The 12,466-nt window shown below is 40.8% G+C and overlaps 1 pseudogene; it reads right to left on the bottom strand.

Annotated features, from left to right (window-relative positions):
- Nucleotides 1-10,850: 10,850 nt before the first annotated feature.
- On the bottom strand, nt 10,851-12,147 carry LOC121812072 (annotated as a pseudogene).
- Nucleotides 12,148-12,466: the final 319 nt, after the last annotated feature.

A 12,466-nucleotide genomic window follows, 5' to 3' on the forward strand; every position in this document is an offset into this window, starting at 1 on the left:
GGTGAATGACCTGCAGAGAGCTGGGACCAAAGTAACAAAGGTCACCATCAGTAACACACTACAACGGCAGGGAATCAAATCCCGCAGTGCCAGACGTGTTCCGCTGCTGAAGCCAGTGCATGTCCAGGCCCGTCTGAAGTTTGCCAGAGAGCACATGGATGATACAGCAGAGGATTGGGAGAATGTCATGTGGTCAGATGAAACCAAAGTAGAACTTCTTGGTATAAACTCAACTCGTCGTGTTTGGAGGAAGAAGAATACTGAGTTGCATCCCAAGAACACCATACCTACTGTGAAGCATGGGGGTGGAAACATCATGCTATGGGGCTGTTTTTCTGCCAAGGGGACAGGACGACTGATCCGTGTTAAGGACAGAATGAATGGGGCCATGTATCGTGAGATTTTGAGCCAAAACCTCCTTCCATCAGTGAGAACTTTGAAGATGAAACGAGGCTGGGTCTTCCAACATGACAATGATCCAAAACACACCGCCCGGGCAACAAAGGAGTGGCTCCGTAAGAAGCATTTGAAAGTCCTGGAGTGGCCTAGCCAGTCTCCAGACCTCAACCCCATAGAAAATCTGTGGCAGGAGTTGAAAGTCCGTGTTGCTCGGCGACAGCCCCAAAACATCACTGCTCTCGAGAAGATCTGCATGGAGGAATGGGCCAAAATACCAGCTACTGTGTGTGCAAACCTGGTAAAGACCTATAGTAAACGTTTGACCTCTGTTATTGCCAACAAAGGTTATGTTACAAAGTATTGAGTTGTATTTTTGTTATTGACCAAATACTTATTTTCCACCCTGATTTACGAATAAATTCTTTACAAATCCTACCATGTGGATTCATGGATTTTTTTTTCACATTCTGTCTCTCACAGTTGAAGTGTACCTCTGGTGCAAATTACTGACCTCTGTCATCATTTTAGGTGGGGGAACTTGCACAATCGGTGGCTGACTAAATACTTTTTTGCCCCACTGTATTTGGGCAAGGTTTCACAATGGGTCCACCCGAAACCTTGGCTGATTGTGACCCACACCCGTTTTCACACCTTGCCTCGTCCGGACACTCCCATAGGGCTTCAAATCTGGGACTCTCCACTGATTGCATTAGAATTGAATAAGCTTCTCGGATGAGAGGTGAAACGTCTTCAAGAAAACTTAAAGAAGTCCAGATACTTTTCTTTCCAAGTGGTTTTGAATTCTTCCCTTGCAACAATATTTATAGTAATAATAATAAACACCTTTTATTAGTAACTTGATTTTGTGCTCACTTATGTTATCTTTTTTAATATTTACATTTGTTTGATGATATGAAATATTTAAAAGTGATAAACATAGAAAAAAAATAAACAAGAACAAGAAGGGAGCAAATACTTTTTCACACCACTGTATGTGACTCTTCCCTTACTGTTGTGTACTGTAACTTTTGAGCCTGGAAACCTTCCTCAATCCAATTCTTCTTCATCCTGATCCTGAGACAATCAAGTGAATTTGTACGAGAGCAAAAGAAGAGACAGAAATGATTTCTTTCTGTTCAAATCTTAAACTTGCTCCCAAGCTATAGTAGAATGGCAAGCGTTATTTCAAAACACCTCTCTCTTCTCATTTCATGCCAATTTCATTTCCTGGTAAATGAAATTGTAGCCACTTTATTATTTTGGGTCCCACAGATTCCACTACTGTGAAAACATGTAAAGATTATTAATCGTTTTGTATGCTTTGTGGACTGTGCGTGTACAATGCTTTCACTGACTTTCCACAAAATTAGTAAGTCATGTGCAAGTATATCATGGTGACAATACAAACTGGCATCTCTCTGTTTTCTTTTGTTTGTTTTTATAAGCAGTACTTCTAACTTGATTATTTTGATTCTCTTATTGCAAAAAGTGTTTTGTTGAAAATTTTAATTAGGTGCAGCCCAACACAGAAGCATATACAAGCTCCTTAAAAGCTGCTTAAAAATAAAAGCATTTTGGGCCACATTCTCAGTTATTTACAGTTTTGTAACACTACCTGCAAGAAACACAGAGGCAGGGATGCTGGTGCAAACTTAGCTTGAAAATATCACAAGGCTTCTCATGCATGTTAATATATTCCATAAATAAAACAAAAATTAGGTTTAAACAATGTATTATGAATGTTGTACATTCCATTTTTCTAACGAGAGTAAATACAACATTTAATTACTACATTTTGTAATACCGACATATCTTCTTTTTATATATGACACATTTAAATAAGCTTAAAATAAGCTCAATATGGCAAGAACATATTCAGGTTTTTCACATGGCATAATGTGCACAAGAGCTGTCCACCTAATTAGAAAGATACAACCACCAGTTGCTGGAAAAATGTGTATTCTCTACCACGGGTTGTGTCATGGTCCCTGTGATCAACAGCTGATCCTGTATTAGGCAACATGTGTTTTTGTTATTTTGCTCTTTCTCTCTCTCCTGCTGGGGCAGTGCTCATTACGGGCTCCCACCCCTGGCCCATGCACCTGCCATCTCCACACCTGCCGCTCAGTAGTTTGAAAATCTGAATCTGAATCTGTGAGTTGCTTCCATCAGTTCGTTTCTAACTGAAGTTTTTGTGTGCAGATCTTTCCCGGACTTTTCCCTGCCTGCCTGTAATCCTGTGAACGAGTGTGTGGATGTGTGTGACCCAGTTACGGAGTGAGGAGAGTGATTTGGAGACCCTTTGGAGCACGTTTGATCCCCTTCCTTTCCCTCACTGGACCCTGGAGCCCTGTGTCTCGTCTCTCCATATACTGTACTGTACTGTATGTAGCGGAGATGACAATAAAGTTTACTTTGACTTCAGCAGCGAGCAGGCGCACCCAGGGCTCTCACGCTCACTTTTCTGCAAGAATTTCGAAAAAACATCGTGCAAATTATAAGTCTGTATCATGATGTCTGGTCTTTTCGTGTTTGTTGGTTTGTTTTTATTTTGTTTTATTTTGTGAGCTGGTAGATGCTGCTCCAGCCAGAGAATCCCCCGCAGCCCCGCCCTCTCCCAGCAAATGGGCGATAGAAAACCGATCGGTGCCTATGCCATTCCCACTATGCGCTGGCATGACGTCGGGGCAGCATGAGTATGAGCAATTTTTTTTTTTTTTTTTTTTTGGCCGATACCGTGATGCCGCCCCCCAACCACCCGTGTCGCCCGTATCAAAAACTGCTACTGCCCACCCAGGCAATGCAGTGATTAAGTTCGCAGATGATACCACCATGGTGGGGCTCATCTCTGGAGGCGACGAGACAACATACTGAGCTGAGGTTCAGAGGCTGTCGGATTAATGTGCAGACAACAACCTGGACCTCAATACCACCAAGACAAAAGAACTGGTAGTTGACTTCAGAAGGAGGAAGTCTGAGCTGCAGCCTGTCAGCATCAACGGGGAGTGCGTGGAAAGGGTGTCCAGTTTCAAGTTTCTGGGTGTGCACATAGACACAGACCTCCAATGGAGCTCTAACACCTCTGCGGTTTTAAAGAAGGCCCAACAGCGTCTCCACTTTCTGAGAATCCTCAGAAAAATGGACCTGAAGAAGGAGCTGCTGACCGTCTTCTACCGCTGCTCCATTGAAAGTGTGCTGACATATTGCATCGGTGTGTGGTTCTCCAGCTGCACCACAGCACACAGAAAGGCACTCCAGAGGGTCATCAATATGGCCCAAAAAATCATTGGACATCCTCTTCCCTCCCTGAAGGACCTGTACAGCACTCGCTGTCTCAAGAGGGCACGCAGCATCCTACGGGACTGCACACACCCAGGACACCGGGTGTTTAAGCTGCTGCCGTCTGGCAGGAGATTCAGCTACTGTGGGGACAAACAGACTTAAGCACAGCTTTTACAACAGGGCAATAGCCATAATCAGTGCGAACAACCGAAGTAGTAGAGCAGGGGATCCAGGAGGCAGTTCAGACTTCCCAAACACAGAAACACCAGATAGAGTGCGTAAGAGCCATCAGGTGCCTCCTGGCTCTTCTTGGGTCCTTCATTTAATTGCAGGTAGTGTGCAAGCAGCAGACCGTTTGTAGGCATAAAGCACAGCAAAAATATCACCAGCACAGTGAAAGTCATTGTCACTGCTCTTCTTCTCCTATGTGATGTTTCTGGAACATCATGTTGGTCTCTGCTCAATGACCTGATTACTTTGGTGTAAGATACCACTGTGATGAGCAGAGGCAGGAAGAAGAGGAGGCAGCAGAGAGTGATGAAGTAGGTATTTCCAAATATCTTATCTGTGGCGTGGACATCATGGCAGGTGGTGATGTTCAACTCACTAATGTTATAAGTCTGGACAGAGGTAACGAGAGGCAATGAACCAGCGAAAGATAACACCCACATGGTTATAAAGGTTAGAACTGCAGTCCGTGAGTTCCTCCAAGCCATAGAGGAGAAAAAGAAAAATGGGGATTTTTTTGTTACGAGAATTCAGGATAAAAACAGCAGCAGCTGACAATCACAGTGTATGACCTGAAATTTTTGTTCTACATCGCCACTGGTGAGGGAACCAGCCTGTCCTCAGCAATGGCAGGCCTGCTGCATCTCACAACTGCAGAACTGAGTACCCAGGGAATATTTCCAAATATTTCCAGATCACAGTTAGTTTAGGTGACATTAAAAAAATACCTTTTTCAGTTGACTTTAATCCAAACATCAAAAATTTTCTTTGGCTGATCATAGATAAATCAACAAATTGCCCATTTCATCACCAATGTACTCATCATCATTTTTTAACAGTGTAGTGGACAGTTTTCATATGATTGTTTGGTTTTTCTATGTATCTATGAAGCGCCTTGAGGCGACTTTTGTTGTGATTTGGCGCTATATAAATAAAATTGAATTGAAAATTGAATTGAATTGAATTTTCTTACCGTTATTGCCTGTGTGGGAGACAGCACACGTACATAACAGAACCAATAAAAAAGTTGAAACTGAAAACTTTCTGCAGGTGAGAAAAAAAGTAGCTAAATTAAATAGCGGAACAAAGCCAACACTTTGCTGTTATTCTCTTCACGTTCCTTTATGTATATGATTCCATGCCTCTCCTGCTCCCATTCATCATCAAGAAATATATAAGTGGATATAAATATGTAATCTGTTTGAAACGCACCCCTCCACACCAATCAGAGTGGTTTGCACATAGAGATGTTACACTCTTTTCTCATTTCACAGTTGCACATCATTTCCTCTCCTCACGTTTTAGTTCCTCCCACCAGGGAGTAGCAGAGGCGCCAATAAACAGATAGATGAAAAACAAGTAGAGACAACAGCCATTTACTGAAGTGAATCCTTGGAGTCTTATTTTATAGAGATATCAATTAGATATGAAGAGCCCTAACCCAGTCCTTCAACTGCTTCTTTTTGTAGAGCTTTGACAGCATTTCAAGGGCAGTATAATGTGATATATGTCATGGTATGAAGAGTCTAGGATCACTAATTGCAGATTTTATTATTATCATGATTATTTATTTATTTATTTATTTATTTAAGAAGATGACAAACATGACATGTTACGGGTTTTCACTGTTTATAAATAAGTGCTTAAAACTTATTGGCAATAATGTATAAACAATAATATATATTAAATAGAAAATGGTTTCCTGCAATTAAGTGTAATGGCTATATAATTACATATAGCTGTGCATGTTCTAGATTACTATCTGTGAAAAATGTCTTTAAATTATTTTATTTTTTATTCATTCACTCTAAAGACCTCTGCCATCACACATCTGTAGTATCTGCTGTTTTTGTTGGGCAGTATAAATATCAATTCATCAAAACAGACATGAGTGAAATACAGCGAATAAAGCAAAAACAATTTTTACAATTCTAACTAGCTTGAAAGTCAATATTTGGTATGACCACTTTTATTCTTCACCATGACTTGAACTTGTGAAAGCTTTCATGTAATTTGTTTAACTAGTCTTCAGGAATAGTTCTCAAGGCTTCTTGAGGGGCATTCAAAGCTCTTCTTTGGATGTTGTTTCCCTTTGTTCCATTCTCTGACAAGATGATGTCACACTGCTTGAGTAATGGTAAATGGACTGGTTCTGATCTACGCAGGCACTCAAACCACCTGGTATTTCCATCCAAGTCCTAACCAGGCCCAAACAAGCTTAATGAGCCCCTGTAGTCCCTGAACTATTGTGATACCTTGGGTTTATATTGGCAGTCATGTTCATAATTTTTTGAAGTACAAACAGCTTGGAGTGTTTTTTCAGACAAGCTGTACTTACACTACATTAACATAAATGTGTTTTCCATTGGCCATGTAGCCACCGACAACAAAGATTTAGCTCAAGTAAGAGTAGCATTACTTTAAAATATTATTACTCAAGTGAAAAGTAGTCGTCAAAAAAGTTACTCAAGTAAGAGTAAAAAAGTACTTGGTGAAAAGACTACTCAAGTAGCGAGTAACTGTTTGAAATGTCTGATTTATTTTATAAATAAATGCTATCAGACAAACAAAAATAAATAAATATACAAATTTTAGTATTTTCAAAAGGAATATATGTAAAAACATCAACAAAATAAGGCACAACAATTCTAATTTCCAGATTTCAGTTTTTCACAACATAAAGCTTTTTTCACCAATACCTACAGTAAATAATATAAATATATAAACAGTGCAAACAATTTCCAGTGACAAGATATGCTGTAAACTTTATATTCATTTTTGCTCCAAATGGCACAGCAGCCTCAGAGAAAACATTAGAACGAGGCATCTTCAACATACAAGGCAGCTCAGTTTACCATAAATTGTATGGGTGTGCATTTATTTCTGCATATTTAGCAAAAATGTGCCATTTCTTCACTCAGTGAGGTGATGGTTAAGCTTCAGCAGCAGTTTGCTCTCAAGGTTCTTTCTGTGAAGCTGTAACTGTTTAGCAGTGAACAGGAGTCCTGCATGACTGAGAAGTCCTTCACAAGCTCCAGATGCAGGAAGAGCTGTATTGATTTTGATCGACAGCTTCTTGATGTGAGGAACATCCCCCAAGAACCCGAAGAGGAGAGTCCTGGCCCCTAGCCCTGCCAGTGTAGCAGAAATGATGACGGATGATGATGGCAGCAGCAGCCGTTCTTCTCTGGGCGAGTAGCTTAATGTTGTTCGTGTGTAATTTACGTTGAGTAGGCTAACCACGTTATTACATTAATGCATGTAAGGTGAACTAGCAAACACCATCGTAGTACATGCGGCTGTCTTCTTGTTTGATGGCAGATGCTCCCTTCACCCTGGCCAAAAAGGCTAAAATGACCAAAGAAAAAGTGGAAAACAGTTAAACATGAGAGGTTTTTGGACAAAGTTTGTGTTTTTTCCATTGATTAAGCACTGCTTCCAGCCAAGAGTGATGCCATATATGCCCCATAGCTGCAGAAAAGGCTAACATTGTTATCTTTTTACAAAAAAACAGCTGAACATGAGAGGTTTTTGGACCAGTTTTGTGTTCTCCATTCTTTAAGCACCGGTTTGAGCACCGTTTAAGCACCGGCACCGTTTCAAAAGTACCGGTTTGGCACTGGTATCGGATAAAACCTAAACGATACCCATCCCTAGATAACAGGCAACACCCGCAGTAGATGTGCTCGGTGTGAGGTCTCGCAGCAAGCTATCAAATACGGCGCATTTCTCGGCTTTTAACAAAATGCTATACGTCGCCAGGTGTTTCATCAGATTCGAGGTGTTACCTCCTTTGCACAGTATCACCTTAAAGCACTTGTTGCAGGCTGCTGAGTTTGCATCTTTTGCTGTGAAGTACAGCCAGACTTTTGACCGCTTCGCTTGGGCATTTTTAATCTGTAGCTCTGCTCTAAAAGAACGTACGTACCTGGGCCCGCCTACTATCCTTGCAAAGGTAAAATGATTGGCTAGAATCCAAAGTGTATGACATCTCAGGAAAAAAAAAATAAAGCACCGAAATGTGCGCTGCTTTTCGGTCTGGTTATTACCGTTTATGCCATAATGGCACCGGATACCGGTACCCATCCCTACTCGTTACTACCCACCTCTGATGACAACATACTGTAGATTGTAATAGCTCAGGTGGCAGAGCAGGTCAGCCACTAATCAGAAGGTCGGTGGTTCGATCCCAGGCTGCATCCTGGCTGCATGCCAAATATCCTTGGGCAAGATACTAACCCCGTGTTTGCCTACTGGTGGTGGTCAGAGGGCCCGGTGGCGCCAGTGTCCGGCAGCCTCGCCTCTGTCAGTGCGCCCCAGGGCAGCTGTGGCTACAATGTAGCTTGCTATCGCCAGTGTGTGAATGTGTGAATGACTGAATGTAGTGTAAAGCGCTTTGGGGTCCTATGGACTAGAAAAGCGCTATACAAATGCAGGCCATTTACCATTTACCAAATGTTAATATAAATAAGTGCTGCACAAATGGTTAGGCACTAATGGAATCTAGGAAATTTGTGTCTCGATGTGAAGTCTCCTGAGAATCTTATCCATTAGCTGGGAAATGTAGATCATCTGCTTAGAATCAATCACTTTGGGCAAGTAAGCTGAGTGTTATATTACTGACCAAAGTTTCCTGAAGACTATACATTTACAAACATTTATCTCCTCGGGGGTAAATGACTGGCAACATGGCTTTAATAGTCACATTCAACAGCCAGCTTGGTAATAAACTTAAAATGTCTAATTTCTCTGCAAGTAAAAAATATCCATTAAAATGTTTTATCTTTATTATTTGTGTTTTGTAATGCAAAAGAGTACATTATCACCACAATGTGATCTGGTATCTTGTGATTTTGTGTTTATTATCATAAACTGTGCTCCTTGTACCTTCAACTGTAGCAGGCCTGGAGTACTTGGTATAGGTTTAATGCTGTGCAAACTGCAAAATACAAGATACAAAATGCATATAAAGGTGGTTAACATCAAAATAAAAGACAGAATTTCAAGCTAAGCGTGTCCAGAGGTCCGCTGGATCTCACTGTAAATGCTCTATTGTTTCAGCTTAACTTGTTAATGTCAGTGTTTAAATATACCTTTTTGCCACAGTGCTTTTCAAGGATAAATTACCTTTTTAGATTTTGTGGCTGAAACAGGCTGTACTAACATCTGTAATGACAACCTGATGACCGATTTTCACCTACAGCCAATTTAGAGTAACCAATCAATTTATCTTACAAGTCTTCTTCTTCTCATAGATCTGATTGTTGTGAAATTACAGTACTTTTCAAAAGGTCCTAAGTAAGCCCTCATTTCTATAAATTTTGGTTTCAAGGAGCCCGATTTTTTTAGTCATTGTATAGGCCTTGTACAGAACTATGGACATTGGCTGTTTCTTTTTTTTCTTTCCATTTTCAGTGCAGTCATTGCACCTGTTTCTCTGAAACTACTCAGGGTGGCTGTCAAGAAGCCATTCTTAAGAAAGGGAAACAGGGAGAAAAGGTTGAGGTATGCCAGATTACACACAAACTAAACTAAAAGTCAGAAGGTTTTGTCAATACATAGTTTGTGGCTGCATTTTAGCCATCGTGTTGGCAGCAGGTGGGATGCCACAGCAAGAAGGTCCTGAGTTCAATTCCACCATCAGGCCGGGGTCTTTCTGTGTGGAGTTTGCATGTTCTCCCCGTGTTTGCGTGGGTTCTCTCCGGGTACTCCGGCTTCCTCCCACCGTCCAAAGACATGCAGCTTAGTGGGGATAGGTTAATTTATTATGTGAATGCGGGAGTGAGAGCAATGGTTGTCTGTCCCTGTGTGTTAGCTCTGTGACAGACTGTCGAGGGTGTACCCCGCCTCTTGCCCTATGACAGCTGGGATAGGCTCCAGCGCCCCCCCGCAACCCTGAAAAGGACAAGCAAATGGATGGATGGTGTTGGAGATCTTGTCAAACATTGATTGAATTATGAACGCAGTCCCATTCATACAAGACCATCTGGGAAGTGTCTGATTGGCAATTGATTTATTTTTCAGCATGGTAATTACCCAAATATATTGCCAATACATTTAAAGCATACCCAGATAGAAAAAAAAAAAAAAACACAAAATAGACACTCACTTATGGGCCTCCCTGGAGCCCACACCTCAACATTATGGAAGCATTTTGACAGAGAAAAAAAACAAACAAAAGGCAGCTAAAGAAGAGCTGTGGACTGTCCTCCAAATCTGTTTTGCCTTATGTAATATATTTTCATGCTCCTTTACATATTTCCAATTTTACTAGGAAAATATAAAGAATATAAAGGGGTTACTCAAAACTGTATTTTATAGGAACAGTAGGTGAGTTATAGTTCCTGTGGGTTGTGTATAATTGTGCTCATCACTTCAAAGTTACACATGTCATGCTGATAATGGAAACTGGCATCTCTGTTTAAATGTCCACTTTGACCAGTAAATCTATCAGCAGTAACAGCTATTTCTTGTTTTGTTTTAAATATTTGGCTACATCCACCCACACCTCTGAATGAAAGATGAGGCAAAAGGAATATACAACTGCCTACTGGAGAGAAAAGGACATTGATGCAGTAGGATGAACTGACACTCATCAATGCACACTCTCACCAACAGAGGGAGGCATGAAACAAACTATGAAGGGCTTTAAAATTATAGATGGCATTGAGACATGCTTGTAGTGGGAGTCAAAAATATTTATTCAGTGAAAAAAATGCTGCAAAAAAATAAATAAAACTGGTATATGTAATAAAAACAAAAAGTCATAAGTAACTGCTTTTCACTGGTTATATATAAACACTTTAAAACAAGCAAACAGTTAAAAAAAAATAGCAAACTGTTAAAAAATGGATTGAATAATACTTACAGACACAGAACCATATATATATATATATATATATATATATATATATATAGTATATCACAATACATATCATAAAATATAGTATTTCATTTCAGTGTTGCTCTAAAAAGCAGTTTTATCTGAACTCCCTTCATCGTTTAAAAGGCATAATCAGGAATCCAAACAAAGCTAAACCCTATATATAGGCTTTAATTGTTGTTTCATAACTTTAAAAAAAAAATCACATTTAAGGATTCAATTAAAATGTCAGCTCAGTGAGAGTTAGATGAGTAGTTTCTTATATTGGCTGTCGGTGTTTTCTTGGAAAGAATCCACTTTAATTGAAGAGTTTATTTTTGAACTTTCTGTACAGCTGGGTTTCAGCATTGGTCTGGTGCTGGATCTGCATGAAGCAGGTAATGAATTACTAATATCATTTCTCTTTGTAACCTTATGACACTTGAGCACGTTGGAGAGTTGTCTCTGGCATTGGGAGGATCCAAAGTAGTAGAGCAGGGGATCTAGGAGGCAGTTCAGACTTCCCAAACACAGAAACACCAGATAGAGTGCGTAAGAGCCATCAGGTGCCTCCTGGCTCTTCTCTGTGTTAAACTGCAGGTAGTGTGCAAGCAGCAGACAGTTTGTAGGCATGAAACACAGGACAAATATCAACAGAACTGTCAAAACCATCACTATTGCTCTTTTCCTTTTGTGTGAGCTTCCAGGGAGCCTTTTTTGGAGTTTGCTCAGCGACCAGATGACTCGAGTGTAGGACACCACTGTGATGAGCAGAGGCAGGAAGAAGAGGAGGCAGCAGAGAGTGACGAAGTATGTCTTTAACCAGACGATCTTATCTGTGGAGTGGACATCATGGCAGGTGGTGATATTCAACTCACTGATATGAAAAGTCTGGTCCGATGTAACAAGAGGCACAGAGCCAGTCAAGGATAACACCCACATGGTTATGCAGGCTATGACTGTGTTCCTTGGCCTCCTCCAAGCCAGAGAGTCGAATTGGATAAACTACAGCAAGCAGACGGTCCACACTGATGCAAGCTATGAGAAGAACAGAACAATACATGTTCCAGTAAAAGGCAGCAGTGACCACACGGCACATGGACGGGCCAAATTTCCAGTTGTTGCCTTCAAAGTGGTAGGAGATCTTGAAGGGGAGCATCAGTGCAAAGAGCAGATCGGCTAAGGCCAGGTTCAGCATATAGATTGCAGCTGGCTTCTTAGGACGGATCCCCCGAGCAAAGAGCCAGCAGAGCACAGATGTTAATTGGCACACTGATGGAGCAGACCAGCGTGTAGAAGGAAGGTAAAAGGATGGTGGAAACAGGGCCAGTTAGACAGCTCGTCTCTCGAAAAGCCTTTTCTGTCCTTGGGACCATTTAAAGAACGTATTTAATGTTCCGTTATCATCATAATCTATTGGTTCATCCGTCACTGACTGGCGTAAGCCATACAAAAAGCCCCTTCCATGTGGAGCAGCTGGAGAAAGAGAGAAAGGGGGGGGGGGGGGGGCAGTCTGATCAAAGGTAAAGGATATGGAAAAGTTTTGGCTAATCCAACAGGAAGACAATCTTCATTTGGTATCAAACAGTTTAACAAACATATACCACATTTTACTAGGTCCAGATTGTGCATTTCTAATTTATCTAATTACCTTAATACCAGTTTTGTCCATTAAAGAAAAATCAATTTCAATTT

Source organism: Haplochromis burtoni, unplaced genomic scaffold (genome assembly GCF_018398535.1).
Source record: "Haplochromis burtoni strain Fernald_Lab_line unplaced genomic scaffold, NCSU_Asbu1 Contig_426, whole genome shotgun sequence".
Classification (NCBI taxonomy): Eukaryota; Metazoa; Chordata; class Actinopteri; order Cichliformes; family Cichlidae; genus Haplochromis; species Haplochromis burtoni.